This window comes from Erythrolamprus reginae, chromosome 7 (assembly GCF_031021105.1).
Source record: "Erythrolamprus reginae isolate rEryReg1 chromosome 7, rEryReg1.hap1, whole genome shotgun sequence".
NCBI lineage: Eukaryota > Metazoa > Chordata > Lepidosauria > Squamata > Dipsadidae > Erythrolamprus > Erythrolamprus reginae.
The window spans coordinates 20,584,532-20,600,084 of record NC_091956.1 but is presented as its reverse complement, the minus strand read 5'-3'; positions in this window follow the sequence as shown (position 1 = coordinate 20,600,084).

Here is a 15,553-nt window from a genome sequence, read left to right as displayed (position 1 = left end):
AACTGAATAATCAAATTATCACAGATAATCCCCACTCGGTTAAAGACCTTGGTATACTAATAACAAAAGATTTAAGTGCCAATGCCCACTGCAACAATATAGCCAAGAAGGCTTCAAGAGTTGTAAACCTAATCCTACGTAGCTTCTGCTCTGGCAATCTCACACTACTTAATAGAGCTTACAAAACTTTTGCCAGACCCATCCTCGAATACAGCTCATCTGTTTGGAACCCATATCGTATCTCAGACATTAACACCCTTGAAAATGTTCAAAGATACTTCACCAGAAGAGCCCTTCACTCCTCCACTCGAAATAGAATACCCTATGAGACTAGACTTTCAATCCTGGGCCTAGAAAGTTTAGAACTAAGACGCCTTAAACAAGATCTAAGTATTGCCCACAAGATCATATGCTGCAACGTCCTGCCTGTCGGCGACTACTTCAGCTTCAACCACAACAACACAAGAGCACACAACAGATTTAAACTTAATATTAACCGCTCCAAACTTGACTGTAAAAAATATGACTTCAGTAACAGAGTTGTCGAAGCATGGAACTCATTACCGGACTCCATAGTGTCATCCCCAAACCCCCAACACTTTACCCTTAGATTATCTACGGTTGACCTATCCAGATTCCTAAGAGGTCAGTAAGGGGCGAGTACAAGTGCACTAGAGTGCCTTCCGTCCCCTGTCCTATTACTCTCCTATATATCCTATATCTCGTCTTCTATTCTTTCATGATATACTCTATTCCTATATATATATATATGTATATATATATATATATATATATATATATATATATATATATATGTGTGTGTGTGTGTGTGTGTGTGTGTGTGTGTGTGTGTGTGTGTGTGTGTATGTATGTGTATGTGTATGTGTATGTGTATATGTATGTATGTGTATGTATGTATGTATGTATGTATGTGTGTGTGTGTGTATATATATACAGAATATATATTCTGTTACTATATTCTATATATTCTATATATTCTATATATTCTATTCCTATATATTCTATTCCTATATCTTCTTTTCTATTCTTTCTTAGATATATTTTACTATGAGTATCTCCTCTATAACCTTCATCATGTATTTTACTATGTGTATATTGATATATACCCACTAAAACCCTCATTGTGTATTGGACAAAATAAATAAATAAATAAAAATAAAAATAAATAGAATTATGAACATTTACTACTGAAATTTGTGTTTTTCTTTTGTGCATTTTTTCATGTTTTTAAAAGTACTTTCTATCTGTGCTTTTTTTAAAACAATCCATGTGTTTTTATCTTTGTGCTTTGGTATTTCCCCTCCTCCCCATTATTTTAAAAATCAAAAAAGGGATAAATAAGACGTTTCCTTGACAAATACATAAAGTGGACTTTCTTGCTGCTTCAGTAAAGAGATGTGGCAGCTTGAAGCATCACATTCACTTTGATGAGTCAACTCTATGAGGATGCTGCATTTTCCCCCCTAGGTTCATACAGAACCCTACTGAATGACTTTTCAAGTGTGCACACATAATTGCATGGTTTTAAACTTTAAACTCAAGAGCTGAGCTCTTTCTTCTTAGCTTTTTTAAAAAAAACTCCATAAGTTCTCTTGATGCTGCCTCTTGCTCTACAAAATTGATAATTTGTTGTTGCTAGTCACGAAGTCGTGTCGCATACCATCCAGGCGTGGGATTCGATATTTTTTACTACTGGTTCTGTGGGCATGGCTTGATGGTCAGGTGAGTGGATGGGCGTAGCTGAGTGGGCAAGTGTTGGTTATGAGCTATAAAGCCCTTCCTGGCATCGGACCAGAATATCTCCGGGACCGTATTCTGCCGCACGAATCCCAGCGACCAGTTAGGTCCCACAGAGTCGTCTGGCGGGACCCAGGGGAAGAGCCTTCTCTGTGGTGGCCATAGTTCCCTCTAAGCTGAGCAGTGAGCAATCGCTCACTTAAAAATCATCATCAACTCAGAGTTTTCAAAACGTGCCCAGAAGCCGAGAGGGAAAGAGTGAGAGGGAAGGAGAGAGAGAGGAAGAGAGGAAGAGGGAGAAACAGATAGAAAAAAGAGAGGAAGGAAAAGAGAAAGAAAAAGAATGGGAGTAAGGAAGAGAGAAAGAAAATCAAAATCTAGTTTGAAACTAGCTCAACTATTTAAGTGGTATTTTGATATTGATAGAGTTGCCCTATTATGAGCTCACTATTATAGACACACAGTACAGTATTTTATTTTGAAATTCTCTGAGGCAAAACAGGGTGGGTTTTTTAATTGTTTGTTTGTTTGTTTGTTTGTTTGTTCATTCGTTCGTTCGTTCATTCATTCATTCATTCATTCATTCATTTATTTATTTATTTATTCAATGTTGGAATTTAATGTCAGTGAACCAAATAGCATTTGAGAAATAAATCACATTCCACTCCTGTGCTTTCACACAAGGCTTGATTTATTAACATGACCATTTTGGATTCGATGCACAATCATTCCAACACTGAATTCCCCCTCATTTCCCATCCAGGTTAAAGTTCATTTCACATCCCCACACCCACAAATGCAATAATGTGGACCAATCCGGTGCAGGGATTACTGGCTTCTACCTTTATTCTGTTGATCTAAGACTGCGTAAATGAATGTGTGTTGGTATCTCTCTCTCTCTGTCTCTCCCCCACATACTCCTCCCATTTCCCCATCACTGTTAACAACCCCTAACTCCCAACATTTCTCCCTTAGACTATCCACGATTGACCTCTCTAGGTTCCTAAGAGGTCAGTAAGGGGCCTACATAAGTGCACTAGTGTGCCTTTCGTCCCCTGTCCAATTGTCTTTCCTTTATCTTATATAGTATATATATTTTCTACCTGTCGGGGTGGTGGGCACAATTCACGATTCACTACGCACTGTTTTATGTTGTGTGATTTTAAATTGTTAAAAATCAATTAAAATATATTTAAAATATATATATATATATATATTTTCTACCTTTCATATATCTTCTCCTCTATTTTATATATTATCTTTATATATATTACTTCATGTCTATTCTCTTCCATATGTATTGTGCATTGGACAAAGGAATAAATAAATAAATAAAATTCTCAGGCCAAAACCTCTAACTTCACATAATACTTTGGGCCTGACACTAAACTTATTTCACACAGCACCCTTTTATAATTCTCTGTTTTCTATGACCTAATCCATCTAATACACATGCACAGTTCTACATGATGCTGTAATTCATAAACATGTCAACATATCATAGATAACGCTGCAAATATAATGATAGGCATTTACAGGAAGCTTTGAGAAAGTCTTGACAGCTAGGCAAAGGAATTTGTTTAACGATACCAGCTAGCACACTCATCCCTTTGATGATCTCATACAACACTGTCTGTTCCTGAGAACATGAACTTCCCCCAAACTTTTCCCATGCCTAAATCTAGGCTTACCTGTACTGCAAAGCCTGTGAGCAAAGCTCAGCATAGTGTGAAATAAGCACCCATGTGAGGCTTCAGGCCACATCTGGGTATACCCATCCATATGGCCTTTGACCTACACAAGAAATACAGTGTTCCCTCGATTTTCGCGGGGGATGCGTTCCGAGACCGCCCGCAAAAGTCGAATTTCTGCGAAGTAGAGATGCGGAAGTAAATACACTATTTTTGGCTATGAACAGTATAACAAGCCTTCCCTTAACACTTTAAACCCCTAAACTGTAATTTCTCATTCCCTTAGCAACCATTTAGATTATTACTCACCATGTTTATTTATTAAAGTTTATAAAAAAAGATTTATTAAAGGTGGACAAAAGTTTGGCGATGACGTATGACGTCATCGGGCGGGAAAAACCGTGGTATAGGGAAAAAACCTGCAAAGTATTTTTTAATTAATTTTTTTGAAAAACTGTGGTATAGCCATTTTGCGAAGTTCGAACCCGTGAAAATCGAGGGACCACTGTACTACTTAATGATATCACCAGCGGGTCGCTACCAGTTCAGGCAAACCGGTCTGAACCAGGAGAAACCCACTTCTGCTTTTATGTCAGAAGCCACTTCTTTGCTTCCTTGGATCATTAGCGATGGTAGCTGGCCAGCTTTTTCTTGTTTTTCAACTGCCTCCAATTTTCACATTTATGCCAAGCGTAAATATGGAGATTAAGGGGGAGATAAGGAATAAGGAAAACAGAAGGAATGAAATGAAGTGTGTGGGGGGAACAGTTTGGAAAACAGGCTGACAGCTTGCTAAAAAAATATGTAAAAACTTTAAATTGGGGCAAAGTTAGAAGAAGAAGAAGAAGGGAAGACATTGGAAACTGAAGACCCGACTCTTCGGCACAATGATTACTCAAGAATATGAAACAGATCATGGAAAGAACCATTTCACTTCCCAAATCTTACGTGGATTGATTAACATTGAAAACTGATTGACTAATCTGAAGGTTTCATTAAAAAGGCAATTTGTCAGCCATTGTCTAAAGCCCCGACAAAGTCAAGTGGCTGGTTTTTATGGAAAATAGGTACACTGCTATAGAGGTCTCTGATAAGGAAGAATATAACACACTAACTTTCTCATAAAGTTCAGCAGCTAGTTGCTTAGGAAAGTACTGCAAGTCACAAGGTTGTGTTTGTGGAAGATATGTGCGTCTCATGAAAAGAAGAACAGAGAACAACTATGACTCTATTCTTCCCAGCTGGGCCCTAATATAACACCACGGTTCTTTTATTGGTAAGGAATTAACTTGGAATTTAAGCCTTAGAATTTATTAACCACTATGTGACATCAAGGCTTGGTATGAGCTGTAATATTTCATTAGTTTAATTATTTGGAGTGCTCATGATTCTCATTGTCAAGTTTTGATTCAATGAAAGATATAAATGAATATTGTCCCATGAATTTTGTCGGATTTTTATTTAGCTACCCTATTACTCCAAGAAAGAAATAGAACTGAAGAGTTTGATTCAGTGAGAAGTATAAACCATTTCTGTTCCCTCGTGAATTTAATCTCATGAGATGTTTTTGGGGGTTTTTTTTGCCTACACCATTACTGCAAGAATAACGATAAAGGTTTCCCCACACATGCATGATAGTAATTTCTGGCTCTAGGGGGCGGTGCTCATCTCCATTACAAACAATAATGGGCTGCTGTCCCCACAAGGGGGGCGGGGACAGGGGGATACAATGGGTAGTAAGTTTATGCACTATTTATTGAATACTTAATAGTTTATTGTCCTTCCTTCTCTAGTACTTTAGTATGATCCTTAATTCCTTTTAAAATAGGAAATAATTAAATAGTATGTTTTTACTCATAAATGCTTTAATCATTTTAATCATTATCTAGAACTGAGCTTTTATAGCAATGAAAGAAAATTGAGCTACTTGCCTAATCTGTTATCATACTGAACCTTGTGGGTTCAGCACAATACCTTCAAATGTTACTGTGCTCCTCAACAAATAATGCTGAGTATTGTTTGTCCTTTTTGTGGCTATTCAAATAATGTGACTTAATCAACTGAAAAAGAGTCCAAGCCCCTATTTGAAAATTTATCTTGTTGGTAAGACACTCCAACCTTGTCATATGACCTTTAAGACAACCCCCGGTCACATGATTTTCAAGCCACTCCCACCTGGTCATATGGCTGGCAAGCCACTCCTACCTGGTCACATGAACCATCAAGCCACAGCCACAAAACAAGCCATGTCCACAGTGTGGCAGTAAAGCCGAAGAGCCAGCACTGCCCAAAGATGTCACCGTGGTCATGTGGCCAGCATGACTCAATGCTGAAAGCACAGAGTGCTGTAACCTTCCTACCAAAGTGGTCCCTACTTATCTACTTGCATTTTTTTGTGCTTTCGAATTTCTAGGTTGGCAGAAGCTGGGACAAGCAACAGGAGTTCACTCTGTTATACGGCGCTAAGGATTCGAACTGCTGAACTGCCAATCTTCCTGATCAACAAACTCAGCATCTTAGCCACTGAGCCACTGCATCCCCTCACTCTAAGAATAAATACAGCCAAAACTAACCCCCACAGAAAAGCATCAGCACTGGAAGCAATTGTCAGCTTTGTGACTTTCCCCACGGAATACTTTGTGTCTTAATAATCCTCCCCCCCCCCCAAAAGGTGGGAGATTAAAATAAAAAATGTGCTAAATCCTAAATTAAGCTGACATTCATGATTCTATGGCTAACTGCTCTTACATGTCTCTGTTCTTGGGCTCTTCAGTTTGTTTGTTTTTTTTAAAAAAACCTTGTGATCACTGACCAGTGTCTACTGAAAAAAAACCCTAATGAGATTAAGATACTGCTCTGTTTTCCAAGTCAATTCAAAATTGTCACCAGATTTCCAGGTGTATGCTTGAGTACAATTAAGGCTCTTGCAGCTCCGGTAACCTTTTTTGAATCTGTCAGATTGCATTAAGGACTTCGAAGAAAGCACTTTGCTTTTTTCATGGCCCATTTTCACCTTGACTACCTTACATCATGGAGCTGTGGTTAAAATATATAGAGAGAGACAGAGAGAGAGACAGAGAGACACAGAGGGACAGAGAGAGAGAAACAGAGAGAGAGAGAGAGAGAAAGAAAGAAAGAAGATCCAGCTAGAAATTCGAACCAAAGCAAAATGGGTCAATTAGACAGTTAGCCATGCAAAATCATTAAGTCATATCATTTTTTTAAAACAAAAAGTTCCAGAGGACAATTACTTACCAAAACTATGAAAATTGTTAGTTTTCTTGGAATGTAAGCAAAGTAGAGATTGATTAAACAGAGAATGCTATAAACTATCCAGGCTGAAAAAGAAGTTCCGAAGATGCTTCCTGCATTTTTGTGTCTGCAACATGCTGAAAGTAATCTATGGCAATAGCTCTGCCCCTTTGTATCGGGGCGGAACGCTCCCAGTTTGCTTGTGCCTGTCGGTCGTCAGAGAGCCGGTCGCAAAGGCAGCACGAGGTTGCGCCCACCCACCCTCATTCGTGCACAGAATGCTTTGCGCATGCGCAGAGCAGCAGTGGGCTGCTGCCCCCATCGTGGGGGCCACCGCAGTGGGGGCAGTAAGCCGAATCTCATGTGAGGATACTCACCCGCACGAGATTTCAAAGATTTTTGCCCTTTTTTTTTGCTTCCACGCATGTGCAGAAGCAAAGAAATTGACAAAAATCACTGAAATTTATTTACTTACTTACTTACTTACTTACTTACTTACTTACTTACTTACTTACTTACTTACTTATTTATCAGATTTGTATGCAGCCCCTTTCCGTAGACTGAGGGCAGCTAACAGCAATATTAATACAATGTAAACAAATCTAATATTTAAGTTAATTTAAAAAACCCCAATTTAAGAAACCAATCATACATACTGACATACCATGCATAAATTTTATAAGCCTAGGGGGAAGGGAAAGTCTCAATTCCCCCATGCCTGATGACAGAGGTGGGTTTTAAGGAGCTTACGAAAGGCAAGGAGGGTGGGGGCAACTCTGATATCTGGGGGGAGTTGGTTCCAAAGGGTCGGGGCCGCCACAGAGAAGGCTCTTCCCCTGGGTCACGCCAAACAACATTGTTTAGTTGATGGGACCCGGAGAAGGCCAACTCTGTGAGACCTAACTGGTCGCTGGGATTCGTGTGGCAGAAGGCGGTCCCGGAGATATTCTGTTCCCGTGCCATGAAGGGCTTTCTAGGTCATAACCAACTCTGGCATGCACGAGTGTCCTCATGTGAGATTTGGTTTCTGCACATGTGCAGGAAGCTGAATTTCATGCCTGTCCACCTGCGCCCGACATGCACCCGCCCTCCATCACCAGTGCACAGGTAGCACCGGTGGCAGGCAGTCCTCCACTGGTCTGGGTCCTAATTTTACTGGTTTCGGAAGGCTGGAAAGCTGAATCAATCTTGAGCCAGTCAGGAATGAACTCCTCACAGTGAGTAGAGTCAGCTAGCAATACTGCATTCTAACCACTGGGTCAACACGGCTCCTCCTGGTGTAATGCTGCTTTTGTGATTTTCCCATCCCATGGATGCTATTGCTTGTCTGTCTTTTATGTAGGAGAGGACTTTCTTCAGAGTTGGGCACAGGTCACAGAGCATGTTCCTGTCAAGGATCAGTACTATCTTAGGTCATATTCCATATAAGGTAAAAAAAAAAATGTGAATATGCAAAATATATTTCTTCAACACTCCATGGCTTGCATTGGCTGCCGATCAGTTTCCGGTCACAATTCAAAGTGTTGGTCATGACCTATAAAGCCCTACATGGCATTGGACCAGATTACCTCCAGAACTGCCTGCTACCGCACGAATCCCAGCGACCAATAAGGTCCCAGAGAGTTGGCCTTCTCCGGGTCCCGTCGACTAAACAATGTCGTTTGGCGGGCCCCAGGGGAAGAGCCTTCTCTGTGGCAGCCCCGGCCCTCTGGAACCAACTCCCCCCGGAGATTAGAACTGCCCCCACCCTCCCTGTCTTTCGTAAACTACTCAAGACTAATTTATGCCACAAGGCATGGGGGAGTTAAGATATTCCTTCCCCCTAGGCCATTACAAATTATGCATGGTATGTTTGTGTGTATGTTTGGTTTTATAATAAGGGTTTTTAACTGTTTTATTAATTGGATTGTTACATGCTGTTTTTATCATTGTTGTTAGCCGCCCCGAGTCTGTGGAGAGGGGCGGCATACAAATCCAATAAATAACTAAATAACTAAATAACTAAATAACTAAATAACTAAATAACTAAATAACTAAATAACTAAATAACTAAATAACTAAATAACTAAATAACTAAATAACTAAATAACTAAATAACTAAATAACTAAATAACTAAATAACTAAATAACTAAATAACTAAATAACTAAATAACTAAATAACTAACCAACTAACTAAATAAATAAATAAATAAATAAAGCAGTCATGCTACTGAGTCACAGCGACTAAGCTGCAACCTGATTGGGCCAGAACAGAATAAGAAGCAATGCACCTTTGCAGTGGTTAATTGTGGTTATTGTGGTTAGTTCTGGTTATTGTAGTTGGTTGGTTGGTTAGTATTGTGGTTAGTAGGCATATTGGTTTACTGTATCATGGTTTATAGTTGTAGTAAAGTATTTTCTGTAAATAGAAGAATAGGAAAGATTCTATTTTTACTACACTGAAAAGTAAAACTTTTTCAACCAGTTCCTGCTGAATTGTTTTTCATTCTTCATCGGCTTCAGTTCCCGAGTTCCTGTGCCACACATTCCTGTGGCTAGCCAGTAGCCAGTATGTTTCGAATGCAACTCGGACAGTCCCTTCTATTCTGACCTAGGCTTTTTCCAAACCATGAAGAATACCCCTTGCCCTGATAAAACCTCTTTTATTTAATGTACAGTGGATTTCTCTCCAGCAACATCTTTTCTCTCCCACAATCTTTCAAGATAGTTTACAATTACTGACCTTTATGAGGCTTGGAGTGTGACCAGGCCGATATCTTTCAGATGCCACAATACTTGGCAAGAATGAAGACATGAACTAATTGCTTCCTGCAAAACTCCCCAATTTCGCTCCTCTTTTATTCCCTATGGGAGAGGCCATCCACTGTCCACCTGTGGCCTTACTCCCAAACCAACCCTTGTTCATCAGCTCTGTGCATGCACACACTGGGATTAAGCTCCAGCTGTTCCTCTGCTTCACTGCTGTCTAGCTCCAGAGGCAGCTGATAACTGTCAGATGGCCCTGGCCCCATCTCTGCCTCTGATGCAGAGTCCTCATTTGAGCCTTCTCCAGCCTCCTGGACTAGCCCAACCTCTAGTCCAACTCTGCTGAAAGTCTGCTGGCGGACCACAACATCTTCAAAAGTAATACCTATAGTACCTACTTCTTTAGCATTTAAAAAAGACTCTCTTCTACCGGGGAAAAGTTAAATGAATTTATTTTTCCATCTGTTTTTAAACTTTTAGATGGTTCTTTCTAAAGTTTGTAGGTGTCTTGAGTAATTGAGCAGGAAGGTGGACCACAAGTCAAATCAATGCACCTTTTGTATTCATTTGGTTTCGATTATTGGTTAAAAATTAAACAAACAGATACACCAATGTGATCTTTAATTGAATCCCCAAGCAATTACTACTGGATCTTTCTCATTTCTTAAAGGACCTTACTAAAACTGCTTAGAAATCTTCAAAACTATGCACAATATGTACAAGTAAGTTCTTGCTCTTGGTTTTATTATTTTTTTCCAAAATAAGAAAATTTGTTTGCAGAGGTGTCATCATTAATGCTATCCATCTACCCAGTTGTGATAGACATTCACTTGAAAATCTTCAGTCTTTTGGAATTTTTAAGAAACACAACATAATTTTACAATCATGAAATTAGAAAGAAACGATCACAATAATTTAAATTTTCTAGTGCTTCCGCTATAGATTTCTTGTAAAGGAAAACAATCCATAATGTGATATATTTCAGGTTAATTGGTTTAATCCATCTTTAATTGAGTTGGTGTTTCCATGCCAACAAATGGGATTCAAATAGGTTGAGATCTTGAGTCTCCTCAAAATTTAATTACCTGAAATCATTTTTATTTTCATATTTCATTAGTTAAGATTAGAAATGACAAAGGGCAGGGAATTTTGGCACACATACGTTTTCTGACAAGTTGTTCTGTAGTATAATTTCTATTACTTTTACTGCTAATACTTATACAACTCACTCTTCAATCTACCTCTATAACAGCACTGTTGAAATAGTAACTGATGATACAGTAAGCATCCAATTTCCAGACCTGTTCTTCATCTTATCTATGCAAATTAAGTAGAAATATGCAAGAATCCTAATTAGGACTCAAACATCGTCATCACAATAATAATTTCTGAGAGACCTCATATCTAAAGATATCTATGGATTCTATTTTAGAGAATACTTTCTATGTTTATTTGTGTCCTACTATTACACTATGAACATTTTCACACAATGCTGGGTAGTTCTATAAACCCAAAAAAGTAGTTTAATAACATAATCTGCATAATATAGTGATTGTTGTATATTGGGTGGTGGTGATGATGATGATAATAATACAGTAATAGTAGTAGTAGTAGTAATAATAAATATATTATTTATAAATAATATAATAAATAAAATAATAAAATAACTAATAATGCAGTAATAATTAGATACATAATAATAATAAATATAGTGGATTTGTGTACTGTGAAAGTGCAAAGTAATCTGTAGAGGTACAGAATTAGGTGAAAGCTGGTTCAATAGCAGTAACTGTGAGAGGGATCTTGGGGGTTTTAGTGGAAAATCATTTAGGTCCCACAGAGTTGGCCTTCTCCGGGTCCCGTCGACTAAACAATGTCGTCTGGCGGGACCCAGGGGAAGAGCCTTCTCTGTGGTGGCCCTGACCCTCTGGAACCGGCTCCCCCCGGAGATTAGAATTGCCCCCACCTTCCTTGTCTTTCATAAACTCCTTAAAACCCAGCTCTGCCACCAGGCATGGGGGAACTGAAACATCTCCCCCGGGCCTATACAGTTTATTCATGGTATGTTTGTGTGTATGTTTTGTTTTTTAACAAGGGGTTTTTAGTGACTTTTAATTATTAGATTTGTTGTACATTGTTTTATTATTGTTGTGAGCCACCCTGAGTCTACGGTGAGGGGCGGCCCACAAATCTAATTAATAATAATAATAATAATAATAATAATAATAATAATAATAATAATAATAATAATAAAAAATAGGAGCCTGTAGCAACCCAAAAGCCAATGCAATCCTAGGTTGTGTGAGAGGGATAGAATCAAGTTCAAGTGAAGTATTAATACCATTTATAAAGCTTTAGTGAGACCAGTGGTGGGTTCTCACCTACCTCGCTGCTGGTTCACTTCCTCCCATGTGGGCATGCGCCCATTGCGTGATGCATGGGTGCATGTGCAGTGCTGAAAAATCAGCTTCTGAACATGTGCAGAAAGAAAAAACAGCTTCTGTGCATGCGCGGAAGTGAAAAACAAAATGGTGTCCTCTACAGCGCCACCTAGAGAGCTGGTTTGGGGGCATGGCCGGCCAGCCATTGCTTCCCATTCAGTGAGTGGGGGCAAATTCTTGCTACTGGTTCTATAGAACTGGTCAGAACTGGGAGGAACCCCCCTCTGAATTAGGCTACATTTAGAATACCCTCTGAATTAGGCTACATTTAGAATACTGTGTCCAGCTGTAGTTACTACCGTAGATAAAATATGTTGAGACTCTGGAAAGATTGCAAAGAAAGAGCAACAAAGATTATTAGAAGGCTCGAGGCTAAAACGTATGAATGGACATGTCCAGTCTAAGGAAAAGAAGGAGTAGGGGTGGCATACTAGCAGTGTTCTGGTATCTGCTGCAAAGAAGAGGTGGTCAACTTATTTTCGAAAACATCAGAAGGCAAAACAAGGAACATTGGATGGAAACTAATCAATGAGAGAAGCAAACTGGCACTAAGACAGCGAAGCGATATGAAAATTTTTAATACCAAACTGTGGGCATGACTTATGCAGGATGCCCTACATTTTCTTTCAACATCTTTCAGTGCAAATTGGGTGCTCTGGGATGGGGCTCAATTTTCGCTACCCCACTGCGTTCCCTCCCATCCAGGCAGTAGCCCACCTCTGCACTAAGATGAAGCTTCCAAACATTGAGATCAATTACCCAGTGGAACAGTTGGCCTTTAAAAGCTGTGGGTGCTCTGTCACTGGAGGCTTTTAAGAAGAGATTGAAACATGGAGGCTCAGTGGTTAAAATGCAGTATTGCGGGCTACTTGTGCTGATTGCTGGTTACTGAAGAAAAAGAACTGCAGAAAAAGCAATTGCTGCCAACCTGCCTTCCATTGAGGACTTGTATACTGCACGAGTCAAAAAGAGGGTGGGCAAAATATTTACTGACCCCTCACATCCTGGACACAAACTGTTTCAACTCCTACCCTCAAAACGTCGCTACAGAGCACTGCACACCAAGACACAAGACACAAGAACAGTTTTTTTCCGAACGCCATCACTCTACTAAACAAACAATTCCCTCAACACTGTCAGACTTTCTACTAAATCTGCACTTCTATAGTTTTTCGAATCATTCCTATCACCCATTTCCTCGCACGTTGACTGTATGACTGTATCTTGTAGCTTATATCCTAAGATTTTTATTAATATTGCTTCTTCATTGCTTATTTGACCCCTATGACAATCATTAAGTGTTGCACCACGTGATTCTTGACAAATGTATATTTTATTTTTTGTACGCTGAGAGCATATGCACCGAGACAAATTCCTTGTGTGTCCAATCACACTTGGCCAATAAAAAAAATTCTATTCTATTCTTGCAGTTTGGCAGTTTGATTCTCACTGGCTCAAGGTTGACTCAGACTTCCATTCTTCACAGGTTGGTAAAATGAGTATCCAGATTGTTAGGGGCAATATGTTGACTCTGAAAACCACTTAGAGAGGGCTAAGGAGCAATAGGAATAACACGTAGATTTATATACCACTTCACAGTGTGGTATATAAGTCTATGTGTTGTTATTCCTATTGCTGTTGGATAACCATTTGTCTGAAATTATTATTTATTATTATTTATTAGATTTGTATGCCGCCCCTCTCTGAAGACTCGTAGTGGCTCACAACATGCAATATACAGAGTACAAATCCAATATTAAAAACATTATTTAATAGTGCTAGATCTCCTGCCTGAGCAGGGAGTGGGCTTAGAAGACCTCCAAGGTCCTTTCCAACTCTGTTATTGCCCATTGTTATCTAAAACTGTTGAAGAAATAGTTTAGGAAAGGGAGGAGGAGTTTGGTTGGAGAGACCTCATTGTTACATCTAATATTGTTCTTCCAAAATTTAAAATGATGTGTCCAGTATGTCACAAGAAAGCTACACAAGATTTCTCTAAGCTGGGCCCTTTTAGCTGCACTGGTCATGATTTCCAGGAAATGCATGGCTGGTGGCTTAAAGCGCTGGCCGAAATTGCCCCCGGAGCCGGGCGACGCTGCGTTGAGCTCCGTTGAGCTCCGAACTTCTGGTTTCTGGTAAAACCGGAAGTTCAGCTTTGGCGCGCTGCCTCCTGGGCCTCAGGGGAGGTCCTAGACCATCCTTAAATATTTAAGGGCAGTCCGAAGCGGACCTCCTCCTTTTCCCTTGGCATCCTGAAAGTGAATATCCGACTGCCCTCCTCTATCATGCAGTGTGCCTGGAAGGGGTCGCTTTGGGGCTGAATAGGAATTTTTGGTGACCTACCCTATGGGGGTGGCCATTTTTTTGCCTATTCCACATTGATGGTAAGGATGGACTGGTTAGGGGGTGCGGCGCTATGTATACATTCGATCAATTTGGCTTCCCTCTGGTCACTGGGGTTGGCAGGTTACGGGCAGAAATGGGCAGTAGGAGCAACTGCGCGTTCTCCTTTTGGGCATCTTTTCAAAAGATGATGGACCCCTCTCTCCATGAACTAGAGGTGCGTACAACTTCAGAGATTGGAGAGGGGATGCCCATGGGACTCACCGGATCCAATTTCCCTCAGGGATTGGAGGGTGAGCTCCTCCCACATGCTTAGGGGCATGGCTCAGATCCAGGTGAAGGTGGCTACCTTCACCTGGTTCAGCAAGGAGTTATGCCCAAGAGTTGCCCAAGAGTTATGCCCAAGAGTTATGCCCAAGAGTTTGATAGGAATTTCCGCCCCGTTAGTTTTTGGCCTCTGCAAGTCCTTTGTTTACTGTTGAATTGAAATTATTTAAATTAACGCAATTTAAATTTACGTTATTTAAATTTATGCTAATTTAATAAAGTGACCCTATATTTAAATCCATACACTGTCTCAGCGTCTTTACTCCGCTTCCCGGGCAACTGAATTCTTCTAGTTCCAAGCCCTCTGAACAGCCATAGGTTGGAGAAGGATATGCAACTGTGTTGTCTTTATTGTCAGGGTTCCAAGTAACATCCCCAGTGAAAGAAAACTCCGAGGCTTGAGTTTCCTCAAAGTTCCATTTTATTAGAGATATGATATTGGCACATTCGGGAAAACCCGAATCTGAAAGCTTCCAGAAAGTCCAAGTTCCTACTCCAACACCTACATTTAAGGTGTATTTAAGGTGGCGCCAATTAAGGCTGCCTCAATGAAATGCTCTTGAATTGTCAAAGTATTTACTAAGTCTGCACTACTATTTTTCCTCATCATCCCTATCACCCATTTCCTCCCACTTATGACTGTAACTTGTTGCTTAAGATTTTTGTTAATATTAATTGTTTCCTCATTGCTTATTTGACCTTTATGACAATCATTAAGTGTTGTGCCTCATGATTCTTGACAAATGTATATTTTCTTTTATGTAGACTGATAGCATATGCACCAAGACAAATTCCTTACACTTGACCAAAAAGAATTCTATTCTATTCTATTCTATTCTATTCTATTCCATTCCATTCCATTCCATTCTATATTCTATTCTATTCTATTCTATTCTATTCTACTCGTCCATCACATGGCCCAATCAATGCACCCAGGTACACCCCTCCAGGTGCAGGGCAGAGTGACCTTGACTTTCAGAGAAAGGTATGTTATT